Source organism: Thamnophis elegans, chromosome 2 (assembly GCF_009769535.1).
Source record: "Thamnophis elegans isolate rThaEle1 chromosome 2, rThaEle1.pri, whole genome shotgun sequence".
In the NCBI taxonomy this organism is placed as follows: domain Eukaryota; kingdom Metazoa; phylum Chordata; class Lepidosauria; order Squamata; family Colubridae; genus Thamnophis; species Thamnophis elegans.
Window position 1 is genome coordinate 73383533 of NC_045542.1, and position 20385 is coordinate 73403917.

The following is a 20385-nucleotide window of genomic DNA, read 5'->3' on the forward strand; positions in this document are numbered from 1 at the left end:
TTATAGAGCAGTCTCAAAAGCAAGATGCTCTTAATAGCAATTGTAGGAAATGTAACTTATGAAAACTGGAAACTCATGATCTCCTCATGAATTTTCCAAGAGAGGTATATGGAGATTTTCAATTATCCAGATCATGGTTGTCCTAAAGTTGCTTTTTCCAAAAGACTTTCTTGTGTTTTTTTTTCTCTGAAAACATTTTGCTTCTCACTCAAAAGCTTCTCCAGTTCTAACTTTGGGCTTTCCAAGAGATATTTGACTGGCTATAATAAAAACAGGATAGTGGAGTCAGGTAGATACTTCGATTTATAAACATCTTCTTGCTTTCTACAATAAATAAGCTTTGTACTTCTTCTTGGGAAAACAAAATAAAGGACAAAGTTCATATTTGGCAGACAACCATTATAAAGACGATATTTCTTTCCTAAATATTGTATTTTCAACAGGGTCCAGCAGAAAAAAAATGTTACCACAAAAGATCCCAGAGGACTGTTTTCCTTCCTTGTGACTGATAATTATGAAATTATAATGAATTTGTGTCTACTTTCTATTATTATGTTATGGGTTAGATGACAATGCACAAAATTATGTTTATACAATTGAACATCCCCTTACTCCAAAATATTACTCATAGTATTTGAAAAACTCTCCAAATGAGATGTAGAAGGAAATACTTGTGAGGGAAATGTGGGGTGCTTGGACAATGGCAACTCTGAGCATAAATCCCTTCCTTCATGTAAAGCTTAATATCAAAAAGATTTAGAGGAAAAAAGCAGAAATCTTAGCACATGTGATTAAACAATCACCTAAGCAAGTAATTTAAACAGCCAGTTGACTGCAAAAGTAAGATTAATTAAAAGCTCTATTGTGGTATAAATAAGTTGTTAACCTTAAAAAAACTTGAAAGATGAGAAACAAGTGTGCCTCACCTCAGAAAAGCAATAAAGAACTAGCATTAATATGAGAACTGCATCCCTGAAGTTCTGTAGAGCATCGATTAGGTGTCCTGAGTTCTATGAGTTATTAGGAGATGTCTCTAGACAGATTGAAGATTTCTTTAGACTTCCAATTTTCCCTTCATACTCTGCTTCTAAACTTTCTAAAGTCTTTCTGTGTCCCATGAACAAAAACAAAGCATGACAATCTACCTCTGTTCTAACCCAGGTAGACTTCTTCCATAATCCTTTAAAATTGTGTCATGTGATTTACTTATTTATGAAATTTATTTGCCACCCATCTCATATCCAATGACTCTGGAGAGCTTACAAGATAAAAATAGCAAAAACCATTAAAATGTCCATCGTAAAAAACACAGCAGACAAAAAAACATTAACAGATAAAATCATGGACACAAGATGGTAAAGAAGGGTTTCCGGAAACACAGGGGGAGGTGGGGTTGAATTTTAATTACTCAACCACTTCCTATCGGAAGCTCTCCCATTGGGTACCCAAGCCATCTGGCGAGCCAAGTCATAAATTCTTACAAAATGGAGCTAATTTCTCTTCCAGAGCTAAGATGTTCCAGAGGGCATGGGCCAGAGCAGAGAAGGCTTTTCTCCTGGATCCCACCAGCTGAAATTTCTTGAGTGATGGGATATGCAGTATGTCCCCTCTGCCAGTGCAGGTGGAGTGGGCCAATCCCATCAGGGTGAGACAATTCCTCAGGTAGACTGAACCCATGCCCCGCAGGCCTTTAAAAGTGATGATACCTTGAATTGCAGCTGGAAGTAGACTAACAATCAGGGCAGCTGGTTATCAAATGATATATGGTACAAAGATGTTTTATACGTTTTGCTCATTATTTTTATTAAATCAAGGCTTGCTTTACAACAAAAGTTAAAACTGTTGTATTGTACAGTTTAGTTCTCCCAAGTTTTCTCTTAATCCAGTGAGTATTCTGCTTATAAGACACTAAGTTAAAATGATGTACAACTGCAGAAATATACGTGCAAGGTTTAATTAGGAAATTAATCAGTTAATACTATAGCAAATTAACTGGTAAGGGACAGTTTTAATTGCTGAGGGCAAATTTAATCAGCAGGACTATGATTTAAAGATCCATTTGTTTATTTGGCAGGTTTTTTGGCAGTGGTAGTCTGCATTTAATAAGAAATGAAATAGAAAATAATAAAGCTAGCCTTTCCTTGAATGAAATGGTAACATTTGTCCATTAAATTAAATCAGAAGTTGCCTCAACATCCCCAAAATCTCAGCTGCATTTATATATGCAAATATTATTGATCAGTGAATCAGTCTAAAACATATGAGCAACTAAGAATTCTTAGATCCAAGAATATGAAGTAGTTGTAATGTGCCACTTATTTTATTTATTTATTAATCATAATTACATAGCTCCCCATCTCATAGTACAGCTATTCTTGGTGGATTACAATATTTGATTACATTAGGAGAGACAGTTAGATCTAGTGGTTAAGGCACCAAGCTTAAAATTGGGAGACTGGGAGTTCTAGTTATGCCTTAGCTATGAAAGTCAGCTGGGTGACTTTGAGTCAGTTGCTCTCTCAGCCGAGCCCACCTCTCAGGTTTTGCTATGAGAAATTATAAGGAGAAACGAGTATTATGTATGATTGTGTCCTTGAATTATTTATAAAAATAATATTTAAATTTATAAAAATAGCATTTATGAAAATAATAAATTGATAAAAAAAGTTTGAAAATGAATTAGGATGATTGTTGATTCTTCTGGCCAGTCTTCTAGATGGCCCAGATGAGATATTATAAGTTGCTTTATAATGGAACAGCTTTATTATTAGTTAATGGGAGATACTACATGATCAGGAGTAGTATGCCAAAGGAAAATGTTTCTTGACATAGACAACACTGATAAAGGGATTTTGATGTGGGAAGTTAATGATAGGATTAAGGTTGGGCTTACTATTTCTCATCGCTGATCTCTTCATTGTAGGTAATATAACAAAAAATAAAACATCAATTGTGTGATTAAAATACTGACAAATAACTTCATAAAATTCCCCCAACTCAAAGAACAACACAATAAGTGAACAGAATAAAACATCCTTTGTTTGCATCAAGAGCAACCAAGAAATATGCTCATCAAGGACTATTCCCCAGTCTAAATAAACCAGTGTGATAAACTAAGAATGACAGTAGTGGTGGTGGTGGAATTAGAAGGAATTCCTTAATAAGGAATTATAATGAAAAGCAAAAGCAGTGCTTTATTGATGGACAGAATACATGTAATGCTACTATTTACTTTCTCATTGCCATTTTATTGTATGAAGGCAAAATAAAAATGCTGCAGCTCAATGCCTTTTTAGTTCTATCTGCCTGAGTATTTTTCCTTTCTCAAGAGTAGCACTATTGAGGGCCACATTCCATTTAATGGAACAGTGTTAGAACAATATGCTTAAGATTGCAATTGGGAGCAACAATCCTATATCTGCTGGAATAACCCTCATTGGATCTAAGCCCCTTGAACTTAATGAGATTTACTTTTCAGCTGATATGTATAGAATTGCACTGTAAGTATATCTGAAGCCAAGGAATCTTTGCTAAAAGAAGCAGAATAATTGTAATAATGTAATGTTCAAAGACATACGGTAAATGTGCTATATAGATCTGCAGACTGAATACAGCTGTGGTATTGAGGGAGATTTTGCATTGGTTCTGATGCAAGCTGTTTGGCTTAACCATTTTTGTTGCATTTTAATCAAAAGAGGTGATGATACTCCTGCTGGCAAATTTTCATTGTGACTTTATTGGTTTATTAAATTGTATATTTTCAGGATGTTCTCATTATAGACAACTATTGTATGACTTTAAAATGCAAAAATAAAAAATAAAATAATTATCTGCATGAAAGACTTTCCATTTTAAGAGGTAGCCTTGACACTCCTTGTGGATCAGCTTTGTCCATGTATAAAATGTTCTCATAGTCACTGTTGTTGCTTTGTTGCTTTTATTCATTGATACATGACCTTTGATTTTGTTTTGCATATTGCCCCAGTACTGAGCAATAATAGGTGACCCAAGGCTAGATGCTGTGTTATCGTTATATATGTCACATAATAAACTATGGGACTCATTGTGTGCATCGTGTTTGGTAAAATTTAAATCGGAGTTACTAAATCTATAATATAATTAGCAACTTCGACATTTTTGCAGAAGGATCTTTAGATTATCCATTGTAAACTATCAGTGCTTCTTTTTAAACTAGATTTTCCATTGAGAATCTTTGAGCCCTAATATTTTATATGTTAGAATAACATAATCTAAGGCAGGGCTGTCAAATTTCTGCCCCGCAAGCCGGATATGTCACACACTGCCCATGCCCATATTCCTGGTTTAGTGAAGAAGGAAAAAGTCCCAATATGCCACAAAGTCCCAATATGATACAAGTTTGACACCCCTGATCTAAATATACTGTCTCATAATGTTAGTCTGATATGATGGGATGTTAGAAGAAAAAAATCCCAAATAAGAACAAGAATCAAGCCTTTCTCTTTATGAAAGAACAGTGTTGGGTGCTGAGGTTGAATGATGCAGTTGAAAATTCAAGGGACAATATTTTAGAATTCAGATTTTGAAAGCCTCCAAAAATTATTCACCAAATTCTAACTTATAATATGATAGGATATAGTCCAGCAGGTTAATGCTCTGATGCAGAGAAAATGAAATCCTGTTTTGTTCTTAATCCTGGCACACTCGCTGCCTATTTTTTTTTTTATATCCCTGATATACCATCTCTATAAACTACAAAAGAGTATGTCTCTGTAAATCAACGGACTTTGTTATCCACTATGCATTAGGTGTACTGAGAAATTCATGAGACTGTTAAAGTGATAAATATGGAACTTTCTGAATATATATGAACATTGAAATTGCAATATATACTAGAATTCAGAAAGCTGAAACCCAGATTTAAAATTCATGCAGAAATGGCAAGATTAGAAAGCTACTTTGGACAAGTGTGTATATTAGGGAAAGATATGCACAAATGCCTAAAATGTCTCACCATGATAACAATAGATATATGGTTCTATATGGAGTATCTGTGTAAATTTTATCAAGTTGATAAACAATGAAGCTGAAGTCATTATACAGTATACTATATATCTTGTATCTTTACCAATCCCTATGTTCTTACATATATATTTGGTTAGTAATGTAATAAACTACAGAAATAGATCAATTTATACCTCACTTAACTAAGATAGATAATAGGCAGATAGATACAGTAGATATGGTAGGTAGGTAGGTAGGGAGGTAGGTAGGTAGGTAGGTAGATAGATAGATAGATAGATAGATAGATAGATAGATAGATAGAGAGATGATAGATAGATAGATAGATAGATAGATAGATAGATAGATAGATAGATAGATAGATAGATAGATAGATAGATAGATAGATAGATAGATATATATATATATATATATATATATAATATATATATATATGATATAAACTTCATGTACAAGAGTCTTAACAATGTTCATACATTGCTTCTGAACTACATAGGATGATCTTTGTTCTATTGATAAATGTTATCCCAGTGCATCTTTCTTTTTTTCCTCCTCAACCATTTTAAATTGTGCTCATTGATTTGAATTCTTCAGTCAGGGTCCAGATCACAGGTCCAGAAGAAACATTTTTTTTTTGGGGGGGGGAATCTTCAGATTTAACACCTGGAATACAAAATGCTGCCGGCATGAGTTAAAATGGGAAACATTGAATAGCAATGTGCATTTTTCTTATAAAAAATTGTTTGGCCAACATGGAGAACAGAACCTTGACTTTCAAAGGCCTTGAGTGTAGTGAATGATGAGTCTTATACTACTTTAAATATGCTTACATTTTATTATAGTGGTGGGTAATGTCAGAGGGCTCAGGGGACCATGCTTAATATAGACAAGAGGAGGACTACAGTGGGGTTGGCTTATGTTGCAAACATGGGAAATGCCAGGAATTTGATTTTTTTTCCCCTAGGATTTTTGAGAACTCTTTTAGGGAGCACACATAATTTGATTTCTTTAGTTTCTTCCTGAAAATGACAGGATGTTATACCATTAATTTTTGTCTATAGGACTCCACAGACTTCAAAAGTGGGGCTGCTGCATGTGGTTGTGGTGTTCAGGTTGCTACTACTGTTTTTCTGATAGAAAAGCAATGCAAATCCACAATTTCATTTAATACCTAGAAATCCAAAAAAATTGTGAACTAAGTTTTCACTTTGAGGTACCGTAATTAAAAACTTGTAAATTTCAGTAAAATGATCTCTTTTTGTATTTGCATTTGCTTTAATCTTAACTAATCGTGCCTTCCATCTGTAAATTTATTGGGTTAATGTAATCTGAATACTGCTGGCTAGTAAATATCCACAGAAACACACATAGACACACTGAGCACAATTTCTTAATTAAAAATTTGCCAAGCCAACTTTTCTGCTCCCTTCAATCTTACATTTAGCATCCTTAACAATTCTTACTTGCTGCCCCTCTGAAGCTAATTAGATGGCAAATTCTCCCTTATGTTTATAGTAAGCATAATTGTAAGTCTTAAGGGTATTTTCTTTCTCTTCCCATTAATGTGATCAACAGAAAACTATATGCTGGTTTTGTTCCTATGGAAACATTGACCTTGTAATTTCAAAATGGTATAGAGAGAATTAAACTAGATGAATCATGTTAACATCAATCAAAAGTTAAATAATAAAGAGATAATTACTTATTTTTGTAGGATTTTGTAGGATTTGATGCCTGTTAAATAGCTTTGGATGAAATCCTGAGCATGTTTACTTATTGCTAAGATCTATTGCTAAGATTGCTTCCTCGTCTACAAAATTACCAGCTTAATCTACCCATTGCACATAGAAGCACAACAGTTACTTGTTCTGAAGGATTTTGTCTAGTTTTTAAAAACCTATGGGAACCAAGAAAAAGATTCCCCTTGTAGGGGAGATGGGCAGCATAAAAAATTTAATAAATAACTATTTTTAAAAAAAATGAGTTACTTGTGAATAGTATTTAGTTTCGTATTTATTTATTGTTTCTCACTTATAGATAAAGATCTTGCCAAAGAAAAACAACTATTTGCATAATTACTGATATACTCTGAGAATCACTAGAGTGGAACAAACCCTCTTCCTCCCTACCAAACTTTTCAAGCTCTACTGCCTCTTTGCCCTCTGGAATGTAGCCTCTCCCCACTGGGAATCCAGACTACCTTTCACCCCAGGGCCTTTAGTATAGCCAGCATTAACATTTAAAATATAGATTTTTTCAATCGTGTTATAGTCTATTTTCCTTCAGTTGCCATCTTTTGGGACTACTGTCATAATTTAGTAACCAGGATTCATTATAGGGGATGTATATAATATGTGGAGAAAAAGTCAAGATGGCAACTGCGTTATGTTAGTCATGCCTATTTTTATATGTATTGAACCTCAATGACTACCCTCTTTATTCTTTGACCATACACTACAGACTTCCTTGATTGATTAATCAAATAAATATATTTAAATGAAGCAGTTCTTTTTCTTAAATTATAAATATGCCATCTCATATCTTTGGCCAGTTTTGCTGTTTGATCAATTTGTTTTATGTATTGAATGAATGAGGTCACCAATGTATTTGAGAGGCTGTTCTAAGGTGGAAGAAAAAGAAAATAAAACCTCTTAAGGATTTTCCCCAAGAGAAACATCCCTTAATATGTCTTTTCTGCAACCTAAACTCAGATAATTAAGTCTGAGTTAAGATAATTAAGTTGGCTAGTCAAATGTCTTACTGCAAAGATATATTGAGACTTATCAATGTATCTTCATGGTACGACAGCTTGTCTAGACTTTGTTAATTAGGGTTATAGTGTTGTCAAGCACATTTTGGGTTATGTTTGTTTTTCTAACTATATTTTGTAAACAAACAAGTGTCAGTAATCAGTATTCATTCTTGATTGCTTCCTTTCAAAAACTCCCTAGTTTGGTTATTTCCTTTTTGAAGCAAAAGAGGAAAGAGTTAACAGTCTACATTTACTTATTATTTGCAGACTGAAACCTGCAGTGTCACCTTTTTGGGTTACTAAATAACTGCTGTCACAACAGAACACAAATTCCCCCAGTAATCATTAAACATATGATTTAAAATTGACCTAAATGGTACCAACTGTCTGGATGACCTGTAAGCCTAATGAGGAGAAGCAACCTAAATGGTTGGGGACAATAAAGAAGATAATTAAATCACAGGGAGTCTCGGATGGAAAGGGACCAATCACTTTAATGAAAGTTGGTTTTGCTCTAGAATATTTGCCGTGCTATAAATGAGAGATCAAATGAACCAGGAAAGCCTGGGGTTAATTTTCAGGGTTGATAGATTTGAAGTAGTTCTGTTTTTTCCAGTAGAGATTTTTATTTTAAAGAGAAATAATCAAGTGAACATATAAAACTCCCCTACATGATGTTAAGTTTGTCAGAGGAAGGTAACTAAAACAAAGTTGAGTGGGAATAAAATGCCAGGGCTATGGATCATAACCAAAATACTTTCCAATGCTCCAGATAGAAATATACATATTTTTAGACAGAGATATTGTGATTTATTTTCATTGTGGCAATTGTGGAAGGGGATAATAGATAACCTATAATTGTTATGAGGTTTATGGCAATCAATAGCAAAGTAAATCATGAAAGCAAAGAATATTTTTGTGACTACCAGGAGAACAAGGAAACTTTTCCATGGAGATGTGACCTATGCATAGCAGATTTAGCAGTTTTCAATCAGTTGTAAATAGCTATTTTTAAGTGATAAACAGGGAGCAATTAGCTACATTTTCACTCAAAATTACATGCGATGGGGAATTGTTAGCTCAAATAAATATTCAAATTTTAAAAACCACATAGATTTATTTTACCGACGTAGGCAAGGAAAGTGGTAATCCTGCTGCAGAAAAGAAGAATACTTCAGTCTATCTCTTCAGCAAAGAGAATAATATATCAATGCAATAATAATTTAAAGTTAAAAATAAAAAGTAGAGAAGTAAAATAGAAACTTTGGAAATGGGATGGGATGAATAGGTGGATGGGGGGAGATTAAGTGGACTATGGGGACAAATTTAGAGGACTTAGAACAGAGCAAGATTTATTTTAATTATCTTTTCTAAGGAAGGGGAAAGCAGGCTTCATTTTGTAAAAAAAAATTAAAGAGATATACTTCACGGTGATTATGAATTAATATATAAATTCCTACAACCTTTATTTAGACACAGTTTATAATATGGTGTACACTAGAAACTAGAAAGGCTATTTCAGATAGCAATTATATGCTTGATTTTCAGTGCCACTACTCCAGCAAATATATGGTTATGTGTAAATGCAGAACTACTGTTCTGGTAATAATGTTTGGGAAAATTCTGGAATACTCTTTTTCAATCTGACCACTCTGATAGAGAGCCAGCAGTTTCATGAAGTTAATTCTCTGGCCTGGAAGAAATGTGTGGTGGTGATTATGGGCTCTACCCCCATTTCATTATTTCATTAAGAATGCAGAATAAGGGGAGACAGGAGCTGACGTCGCAAAGGTACGACGTGCGATGTCGGAGCTCTGAGATCGCAGTCAAATTTTTTTGCCGCTGGATGGTCCTTTTGCACCTAAACTGTCCTGAAGAGATGGTGACAGGGAAGAGTATGTCTTGTTGATCTCAGGGACATCGCAAAGTCCCTGATTGAGCCAAGAGAATCTCTTCTTGCTGGCAACAAAGGCGCAGCCAAAAGCTGCTGATGTTGGGACAGCTCCGCAACAGGAGGAAAGTGGAAAGAGAAAGTGTGTCCATCTGGTGAGAAAATTGTTATAAAAGAGACTGCCCCCCAAAAAATCAAAGCTAAATTAAACTTGCAAAGAAAAGAATAATAGCAGTAGACTTATACCGCTTCATAGGCCTTTCAGGCCTCTCTAAGCGGTTTACAGAGAGTCAGCATATTGCCCCCAACAATCTGGGTCCTCATTTACCCACCTCGGAAGGATGGAAGGCTGAGTCAACCCTGAGCCGGTGAGATTTGAACCGCTGACCTGCTGATCTAGCAGTAGCCTGCAGTGCTGCATTTAACCACTGCGCCAGAAAATAAGCAGTGAAATTAAGCTATATTGGACAGCGTGTTATTCTTTTTTTTTAATGGATGGAAGTTTTGCAAATATTTCCTACTTTTTAAAATGAAAGTATTGGTTTTCTTCTATTTCCTTTTTACCTATGGATTAAATATTTTTATTTTTATTTTTATAATATTGATTTGAATGGTTTTTTTTCTCTTTATTTTGCTCCATTTAAGAATTTTGTTTTCTTTTAAGCCTGGAATAAAAGAAGATATAAAAGGAATATAAGAGGGTAGTAATATCAGAGGGAAAAGAAGTTGCACTGCCACTTGGAGTTTGGAGGTTGAGTCCTGGAAATATTGCCTTCTCTTTTTTCTCTTTGATCATTTTGACTTTGCACTTCAAAGGCTTCATCTTGTTTACAGAAGAGATAAAGAGAAGAGCATGGGTTGTTTATTCAGGTGCTCTTTGGATACTTCTTTGGCAGCTGGAGAGAAGTGAAAACAAAACCTTGTTTTGAAACTAGAGTGGCAGTGTTTACTAGTTGGAAGAATGGCACAGCTCCAAAAAGAAACCATAACATTACAACAAATTATGTTGAAATTCAAAAATTATTAGAAACAACAGAGAGAATTGAGAAGAGATTGGAAAATATATAGAGTGTAATGCAGTGAAATTCGATGGAAGAGTTTAAGATATCCAGCAAATGGACAAAGTGGAGGTTAGAGTCCTAAAAACCCAAGAGAGAAATGAACAAAGAGGCAAGATAATTGTGGATACTGACGGTGAACTGAGTGTGGTTGGAGATGGAAAGAGTGGAACATGGAAAGGGAAGATAGATGGAAAGGAGCTCTATCCCAGATTTCAAGGTATAGAAGAAGAAAAAAAGAGAAGAATTGATGGATTCAAGGAGAGAAACTTTGACAAAAGCACTACTGATAACCAAAGATAAGCTAATTAAAGAAGCTGTCTGGGGGTCTAACCTAAAGATATGTAAAAAGCAACAAGTTGCAAAGAGAAGTCCACACAAATTTGATCAAGGAAATAACCAGAAGATTAATTCCACAAATGGCAAAAGACATAAGACTGCACTATTACTGGAAAGACACAGGTTGAGATATGAAAACGGATAACAAAATATTAGTCAAATTTAGTTAAAATTAGAGCATTATGTTAAAAATGAAGTGATAATGGATATAGTTAGATAAATATTGATAATGATAACAATGTATACATATGTATTGGTTTGATAAGAGAAATTTGGTATAAATTCTAAGTGGTGATCATGAAAGGAAGTTTAAAAACTCTATTATGTATGAAAGCTTATAATATTAAAAAAAGAGTAAGTTAAATTTAGTTAAACTAAGACCAAAATAATAATGAAATATGATGGATATTGTTAAATAAATGATTGATAATGATAATGTAATATTGTATTGACATAATAAAAGGGAAATTGGATATAATTGTAAACAGTGATTAAGAAAGGAGGTTTAGAAACTTTATTATTAAATATAATTAATTTTTATTTAGAAAGTGTAATAAAGATGTAATGTTGCTGGATGATATTGAAAATAGATAATGGAATGCCATTATGTGGTTTTGCTTTAAATTTTGGAATATTTTATATAAGGGACCTAAAAACAATTAGAGTCATATGAAGATTGAGGTATGATGATAGTAATATATATAAATATATTTGATTTAAAATATAAAACTTGATATGAATTGTAGGTGATGACTGTGGAAGGGATTCACGAAAGCTCTTTGTAACCAATTGACACACTTTTTACAATTTGTAATGGAAGATATTTTTGTGGTGTTTGTTGTGTTTTGTCTGTTTGTGTTTATTCAAAAATAAAAATAAAAAAAAGAATGCATAATAACTTCTACAATAGTCTTAGCATTTCACTCTTAAATCTGAGCAAAACCAAAGCAGGATTCTCTAACCTAAAGAGAAATAATGAACATAGATACATGCAGCCAAACACAAAAGTAAGTTATGGATAATCTAAATCTTGCTTGTATTTCAACTTCTGATGGATCTAAAATGTGTTTATACATACATACATACATACATACATACATACATACATACATACATACTCTTCTAAACATGGAAACATAAGAACTCTTGATTCCTGAAGGGCTCACAATGCATATCCATATAGAAAATAAGATAAGGGTGTACTTTCACACAGATTTCATTGTGTAGAACAATGGGCCTACCTCAGTGGTGGGTTACTCCCATTTTGGCCTAGTTCGACCGAACCGGTAGTAGCAGCGGCGGGAAGCCCTGCCCAGACACTTCTGCACATGCACAGAAGCTTCTGTGCATGCACAGAAGCTTCTGTGCATGCACAGAAGTGTTGTGTGCATGCAGGAGTACATGCAGGAGTGTGCGTGGGAGCACGCCCAAACCAATAGTAAAAATATTGCAACCCACAAGTGGCATTTACCCCCAACAAGAATAGCAAGAATGTCCAAGAATAAGTTGAAAGTGTTGGAAATGTCATCAGACACTGGGTTCATATTACCATATGTGGTGGACTTGCATAGAAGCCAAAAGATACTGGACTAAAATCCACACGTGTTTGGAGAAAATGATACAAAAACATATAGACTTTAAACCCGAGGTTTTTTTATTGGGAATTATACCAGAAATTATACCAGAAACATACAATAAAGATTTGAAATATTTGATTGTAAATGTTTTAAACGGCAGCTAGAATTGTATTTGCAAAAATTGGAAGAATGAGGAAATACCAACGCAGGAGAAGTTATTGAAAAATAATGGGAATGTGCAGAAATGAGTAAATTGACATTTGAAATTAGAGAGCAGAACATGAACAATTTTACAACATAGGGACTTGGTCTATCAGTGGTTAGATAAAAAACATGGAACTGAAATTTTTGGAGAAGGTTTTTATATTGTAGGAATAATAGAATGAGATAGGTGATATCATAAAGACATATTATATAAATAGATTTATAATGATGTAATGAATATTGGTATATATATAACTGAATATTTAGAATACTTTATTTAAATAAAGGAATAACACTGTAGTTGAACATATGACGTACAATGATAACAAATATCTATGTATTCTTGATGGATAATTTGCGATTTTATATACAATTGAAAATGGTGATGCATAAGTATTCTTTCATATTGTAAGAACAATAGAATGAGATAGGTGATACTATAAAGATATTATTTCTAAATAGACTAATAATGATGCAATGGAATGTTGGTATATACATGAACCTAATCCTTAGAACGTTGGTTTAAAATGAAGGAATAACAATTGTAATTGAATATATGATTTATAATGACAATAAAGTATCTAAGTATACCTGATGGACAATCTGTGATTTTATATATAATGAAAGCAGTGATGCACAAACGATTTGTAATCAAATGACATGTTATATGTATATGTAATTGATGATGATTTATGTTTTATGTATTGTTTGTCCTTGTCTGTTTTAAAAATTATATATATATACCCTGGTATGCCCAAGTATGTTCGATTCCCAAAAACTTGGGTATGGCTAGCTGATGAGAGCTAAATAGCTTGAAATAGATCTATACTAGTCACACCTTTATTTATTATCAGCATAATATAACAATATATAATAAAAATAAATAAAATTAAATATTTGCAATCCACCACCATTTATCATCAGGGTCCTTTCCCAGTGCCTGAAGTCTATGGGGATTGAATGGGGAAAATGCTTTGGTTCAACACTGAAAACTAAATAGCTCTGATAAATACCATATTTTTCAGAAAATAAGACACTCCAATGTATAAGCCGCACCTAGATTTTGGGTGGAAAACAAGAAAAAATATGTGTCTGCCTCCCAGAAATTTGCCTCCTTGCAGCAAACAGCAAACAGCCAGTTTCAGTTTCAGTACAGCCTGATTAGCACAAGAAAAAAAATCTGCCTCTGCCTCCCAGCAATTTGCTCCTTCTTTTAGGGGAGAAAAAGTTATCTTGTACTCCAAAAAATAGGGTAACTTATCCATGTTTAATTCTGCCTGGGGATGAACATCACCGGTCAAAGCTGATGTGCAATTTGGCATCATCTTGGACTCATGGCTCTTTACTTTTTTAATCCAGTACCAATAGCTTTTGTTAGCTATTTTTTCTTGTCTTTTTAGTATATGATTGCATAATAGATAAATAAATTCAGAGTTAATACAGTGTTTTTGATTTTATTACTTCCAGTTCACTTATCTCACTTTGGTGGTAAGTGCTTGGCTCATTTAGTAGTAATGCAAGGTTCATAACATCCTGCATTTTTATGCAACTGATTTTGATTTTCTTCCAATGTCTTGTATATTCAACCCCTGAGTTTATTATAATTACTGGTATTTGCTGCTCATTTTAACCCAACATATTTTCTTCCAAGATGTTTATGTCTCAGCATAGACATTTAATGCAGTGTTTTGATATATTTTTGTTTCACTGCATATATTTTATTTGCTTCCTACATTTTGAGCTATTTTCTTGCAGATGGCTTGCAGGACATCCATTGTTTACTTTCAACCAGGGTTAACTGTGATAGCTTTCAACTTCAAAGCTTTCCTTTCACCTTTAGGATTATATCATTAGGTTCAGACCATTATCAACAACCTCACTTTATCTGCGTCTTTCTATTTCAATATATTTTTTCTCTTAAATAAATGCCTTTCATTTTTCTTTCTCTAAAAGGTTTTATTTAGTGATGGTTCCTCTGCAACAGGGGTGTCAAACTCGATTTCATTGATAGCTGCATGAGTGTTGTTTGACTTCAGAGAGCCGGGAGTGATGGTGGCTGGGGGTAGGCATGGTCATGGTGGGTGTAGCTGGAATCGGCGTGGCCATAGTGGGGCATTTAACACAGGCTCAGATGCACTTTTTTCTCTTCTCTTCTTTCTTTGCACAGTTCTTTACTATAACCATTTTCCTATCTCTTCTACCAACTATTACTGGCAAACATTTACTATTCTTCATACTCCACTAAACTTTTTATTTCTAAATTTATATCCCATTGTTTAATAGTAAATTGCTTTTCCAGGCAGAAAATATTTATACAATTGTATTTTTATTATTCAACTAATAATAAAAATACAATAGCAGGAATAACATGATAATACAAGATCTAACAGCAGAGGTAAATTTCCAGGATAGTAAATAGAAATGGCTGTCAGTTATAGTTTGTTGATTGTAGATTAAATGGACCTAAACTGTAGTATTAACATATGATGTTGCTTGTTTTTTTAGGCAGATCAGACACTTACTTGAGGCCACATAATTGTAATCCAGTCCAATCCACCTGCAGCAATCTGTCAGCTCAAAATGGGGTGCACGGGCATATCATGGGGCCTCTGCCTGGCCCTTTTGCCTGGAAGAGTTCTACTGGAGGATGGAGAGGCCGAAAATGGGCTGCCAGTGGCCAAATGCCCCCCACAGCCCTTTTGGCTGGCAGAGGCACTGCAGGCTGGATCTTTGATATTTCCAGGCTGGCCCCTCAGGCCAGATTAAAGCACCCATGGGCCAGATCCGGTCCGCGGGCCTTGAGTTTTTCATTCCTGCTCTACAAGATCTGGTTTGTGAGGCATAAAGACTCATGTTTTTTTAAAAAAATGATTTATTTATAATCAGAAACAAAAGCCATTGCCAGATGAGAATAAATGATATAAAATAAATGTAACATGCACATGCTCCTCCTTGTCATTTCTTTTCTTACTGAGGTTCACTTTTATTTTTCATACATCTTTCACCAATTGTTTATAGTTTGTTTGCAAAAGAGTTGTTTCAGTTTTTTTTTAAAAAAAAAGTCACAATGATCTCAAATCAGCTGTCATTTTCTCAATGCTACTATTATTAACTGGGTTGTTGTTAAAGTTTTTTTGCCATTATTTTTCTTTCTGGACATTTTCATATTTTTTCCTAATTTCTCATTACCATACATTTATCAGTGTAAGTTTTTAGAAATAAAGATTTCTACATCATTTAGGGCTGTTAGGTCACAGTTGCTAGTCTCCTGGTTATATTAATATTATATATATAAATAATTAATGTAAAGGTTGTGGTTTTTTCCATTTATGGCCATGCATAAATATCAGATTTATTATTCATAAACAGGTCTACATTAGTGAACCTACTATATTAAATGTAAGAATATAAATAGAAAGTAGTAGAAAGTAGTCTACTACAAAAGTCTACTATTTTTTAAAGTAGTTTCAAAAATTATTTTAATTAATAATGAAACATTTATCATTAAATATGAGTCATAAAATTAATTTTATAAGCATATACTAATTTACCTTGACTATAGACTGTAAATATGAAAGTCAGAACTGTATAATAAATTAATGGTATCAACTCTTGGATTTTAATATTGGATTTTAAAACATTCATCTTTAAAATTACTATGATGAATATTGTATAGATAAAACATTGAATATATGTTAAAACAATAGAAAGCTAATTAATGATCTAGCATTACAGAAATTAGTTTAATTTATATTTATATTCAAATAAAACTTTGTCTCTATAGTACTATAAGTAGAGATTTTAAGCATCTCTGATAAGTTGAAGTAAACTACAATTTGATATTGCACCAAAAAGGACAGATTGTCTAATTTAAATTATTACAAGTCTATATAGAAATGGTTGTTTTTGATATTATTTTTCAATAAAACACAATTTAAGATACTTCTAGGTTTTATTTAGATTTATGAAAAAAACTGTGTCCAGATTAATCCACACATCAATATATTAAAAACTCATATATAAATATGTTCCAAAGAAAGAAACGATTGGGTACTATCTTTAAGACTTGTGTTTAAAAAAAGTATTGAAACAATAAATAGGTTTAGCATTATATCAAAATAGGATCATTAAACTTAAAATTGCTATGTTATATATAATAGCATGTATATGAAATCTATCCAGATTATTTTGTTTTACATATTACAAGAAAATATTACTCATTTATAGATTATAAAAAACTATTGCTTATTGAGGCTTGGTAGGATTGACCCTATAAGACATATAGTGTTGTAACTGTCATATGAACTGGTTGAAAAGAATTGTTTCTACTCAATTCAGCTAATTAAGGTCAACCAAAGAAGAATAATAATCTTCTAGAAGTTCAGCCAAGCATCTACTGAATAATGTTGCTTGGATGTGCTTGGACCTAGATGCTGGGTTGGCAGGTCCTAGGGAATTGACTGAAATACAGTCTTGCTTAATTATCTGAGAAGAGTTACAACCTGTTGGACTTTGGGAAATGGACAGGATCATTAGTGGTACTATGAGTTTTGTTCTGTGTTTTTAAATCTATATTCCTCCTGGTGGATTAATGCCTTCTAGGAGGTGCCATGTGGTTAGATCCAGTTGGATCAAGCTCTAATGAATGCTTCTTTTGTATGAAAAAAGGAAGGCTTCACCTTGAAAGAGGCAGTGGACTGTTATTCCTGAAGGAGCCATGCCTGGATTCAATATTACTGGACAATTTTTGCCTAATCTTCCTTTTTACGTGAAGGTTTCTGAAAGGATGGATGGCTTCCAGCTTCAGAGCACTTGAAGGAAATACTGTAGATAATTTGGACACTTTGCATTCTGGTTTTAGGTGGTTGTAGCATTGAGATAGCATTGCTTGTGATTGTGGATAAATGTAGTATGGCCTTCCTGGAATTTTCGTTGGCATTTAATACCATTGGAAATTAGAGAATTATTGAATGCTGGTATCCTTTTGGAGCAGTGTATAGGATTGGAAATTGGAGACACAGTTTTATATGTGGTTTTATTCCGTACTTGCGACCAATTCTAATTGGTGGTGTACAGGAATTGGTCTGATACTAGATTGCTGCTATGTTGGGGGGGTGGGGAACAGGTGGTTTCAGGGTTTGTCTTTCTCTTCACTCCAATTTAGCAACAACACAAAGCTGCTGGGTGAAGTCATAATTGTCAGAATGAGAAGTGTCATTAGTTTGCTGATATACCCATTTATACATGTTTCCCAGTAAAATAGTGCCCCTTTGTTCCACCCAAAACACATGCTTTCTTTATTGTGGTGCCTTCCCCATGATTAGTCTCCCTGTGGAAATCTGAGTGGCTCCAACTTTGTTGCTCTCTTGGAAGGCTATAAAACCGTCCAGATAAAAATAGTTTGCTTATAACGCCTGATACAGGCAAATCTGCTAGTGAGGTTAATTGGTGAAATGCTTTAGCTTTTGTATTTTGTATGCTGAATTATTGTTTATGTTTTAAATTGTATTAAGCAATGTCAATTGCTTAAGATATGTGGCATATGAGAAAGAAAGAGAGAGACCGAGAGAAAGAAAGAAAGAAGAAGAAAGAAAAGAGAAAATGAGAGAAAGAAAGAAAGAAAGACTTTCACATTTGACATCATACTGATCCAGAGTTTGCATCACAAATCTATATTTACATTTTGTGACCTACTCCAAGTATTCTCAACTTAGTCACTAAAACTTTTAACTCTGCTATGACAATGTAGAAAATTCTGTAAGAATCAATCTACACTGTGTATTCCTGTACCATAGAGTGGGTGGTTTCCCATTGTTGGGAACCTTTTCCCATGTCCTCAATACTTTCTCCTCCCTTATGAAATTAAAACATCATGTTTTTTTGTCACAATTTCAGAAGATTGAACATGAACACAGAACAGCTTTTTGTGGCTGCAAACACACACAATGAGACATGTGCTGAATGCTAATATATGCACTCCCCCATTGGCCAAATCATGAATCCTTTGTGTGACAAGGATGACAACAGTGAGAACAGTTGTGTGGGTTGTATGAAAATATTTCCCAAGCCTTTGTGGGGAAATGAAACTAGTAATTGTGTGGCTACGCCATCTAAATAGATAGCAATCGGCAATTTGTATCCATAAAGTCATATTGCATCAATTGAGTTATAAAAGTGCTTTCATCTGCCCACAAACTGGATCCTTGGGTGAAATTTTATATGGCTTAGTGATTGCAACTTATGCAACCAAAGATGATTTTGCTTCAATAGAGCCTAGTTACTTCTGTGCTCACTGACAGTTTTACATCCACATTAAGTGCAAATGTGAGATTTTTTAAAAAATGCTTCAATATAAGCTCTCTTGAAAGAACTGGCTTCTGAGCAGGCAAAGGGTCTATTAATGCCCAAACTGATAGATGTTAACCCCACAGACATTAGTTTCTACCCCACAATATTGGCAACCATGTTATTCAAAGCCAGAAAAGTACCTTGAGCAGCTCAGTTCCCCCAGATACCTCAGGGCATTTAAACTCATCCAATTTAATATTCTTCCTTCAGGAGTAGTAAAAGTCAGATTCAAAAATATCTCTTAAAGTAGTAGAAGCTGTCCTTGTGGCTCAGATGGCAATGAAACACTCCATCCTTATACTTTTATAAAGATAATCTTAACAAGATGTTGTCCCTGATTAGGAAAACTCCTGATGTCCTGAAGATATGTATATTAATACTTATGAACAACCAAGAATGAAATATTATACACAAATATTCTCCTCTGTAAGTTCATCTGGCAATTTATAGTCAGGTAGTTTATGGCTGTGCGCTTGTACTAGATATTATGCGAAGACTCCTGCTCAGGGACTCTTATTGTAAACTATGTGTGCTTTTCAGCTATTTCCATGAATTTTGGTTTGTAAATGTAACATTCTGTCTATTTACGGGTATGCGACTATGAATTTCTTCTATGGATACATGGAGTATCTAAATGTGAGGAAAAAATTCTATAAAATTTTTCAGCATTTATATCTATGTGTACAACTAAAGAAAATTAGAACTTTTCTATTCTTCCTGTCAACAATGGAAGGGAATGATTTTTACTATCCTTTTCTCCCTCGTGTGTGCTCTGGGGGATAAATCTATTTTGATTCATGAATTCCTTTGCAAATTGCCTACCTGATACATTTGCATTAAAGTACAAATTAAATATATTCTATTCCTGCTTCTGTTTGCGTTATGCATTTGTCCAATTTTAGTTCATAAACATACTGCCCAACTCTTATGACAGGTAGGTCTACATTTCAAGAAGGTTATGAAAAGAAAAACATCAGACTCAAAGGAATATAAAACATGCATGAGATTCTTACTCGTTTATTTCATTTCTATGTCGATCCTTTCTTCTAAAGGAAATTTGAGATTATTATGAAAAGATAGAGGAAGATGTGATGCTTGCTGTCTTAGTATAGCTATAATCAGTGTCTTTCGGAAAAGGATGTGTGGTTCTAAAGAGTGAATCTGAAATACACTCCACAGCCAGTTTAAACAATTATATTTTGTCCTTAGTAGGAC

The 20385-nt window shown here is 33.8% G+C and overlaps 2 protein-coding genes across 2 annotated transcripts in view; one reads left to right on the forward strand and one right to left on the reverse strand.

Annotated features, from left to right (window-relative positions):
* The window catches only part of DOCK2 (dedicator of cytokinesis 2), a 299490-nt gene that overhangs the window by 106038 nt on the left and 173067 nt on the right, over positions 1–20385 (forward strand). The window lies entirely within an intron of this gene.
* Positions 1–20385, reverse strand: part of INSYN2B (inhibitory synaptic factor family member 2B) — a 31283-nt gene that overhangs the window by 1175 nt on the left and 9723 nt on the right. The window lies entirely within an intron of this gene.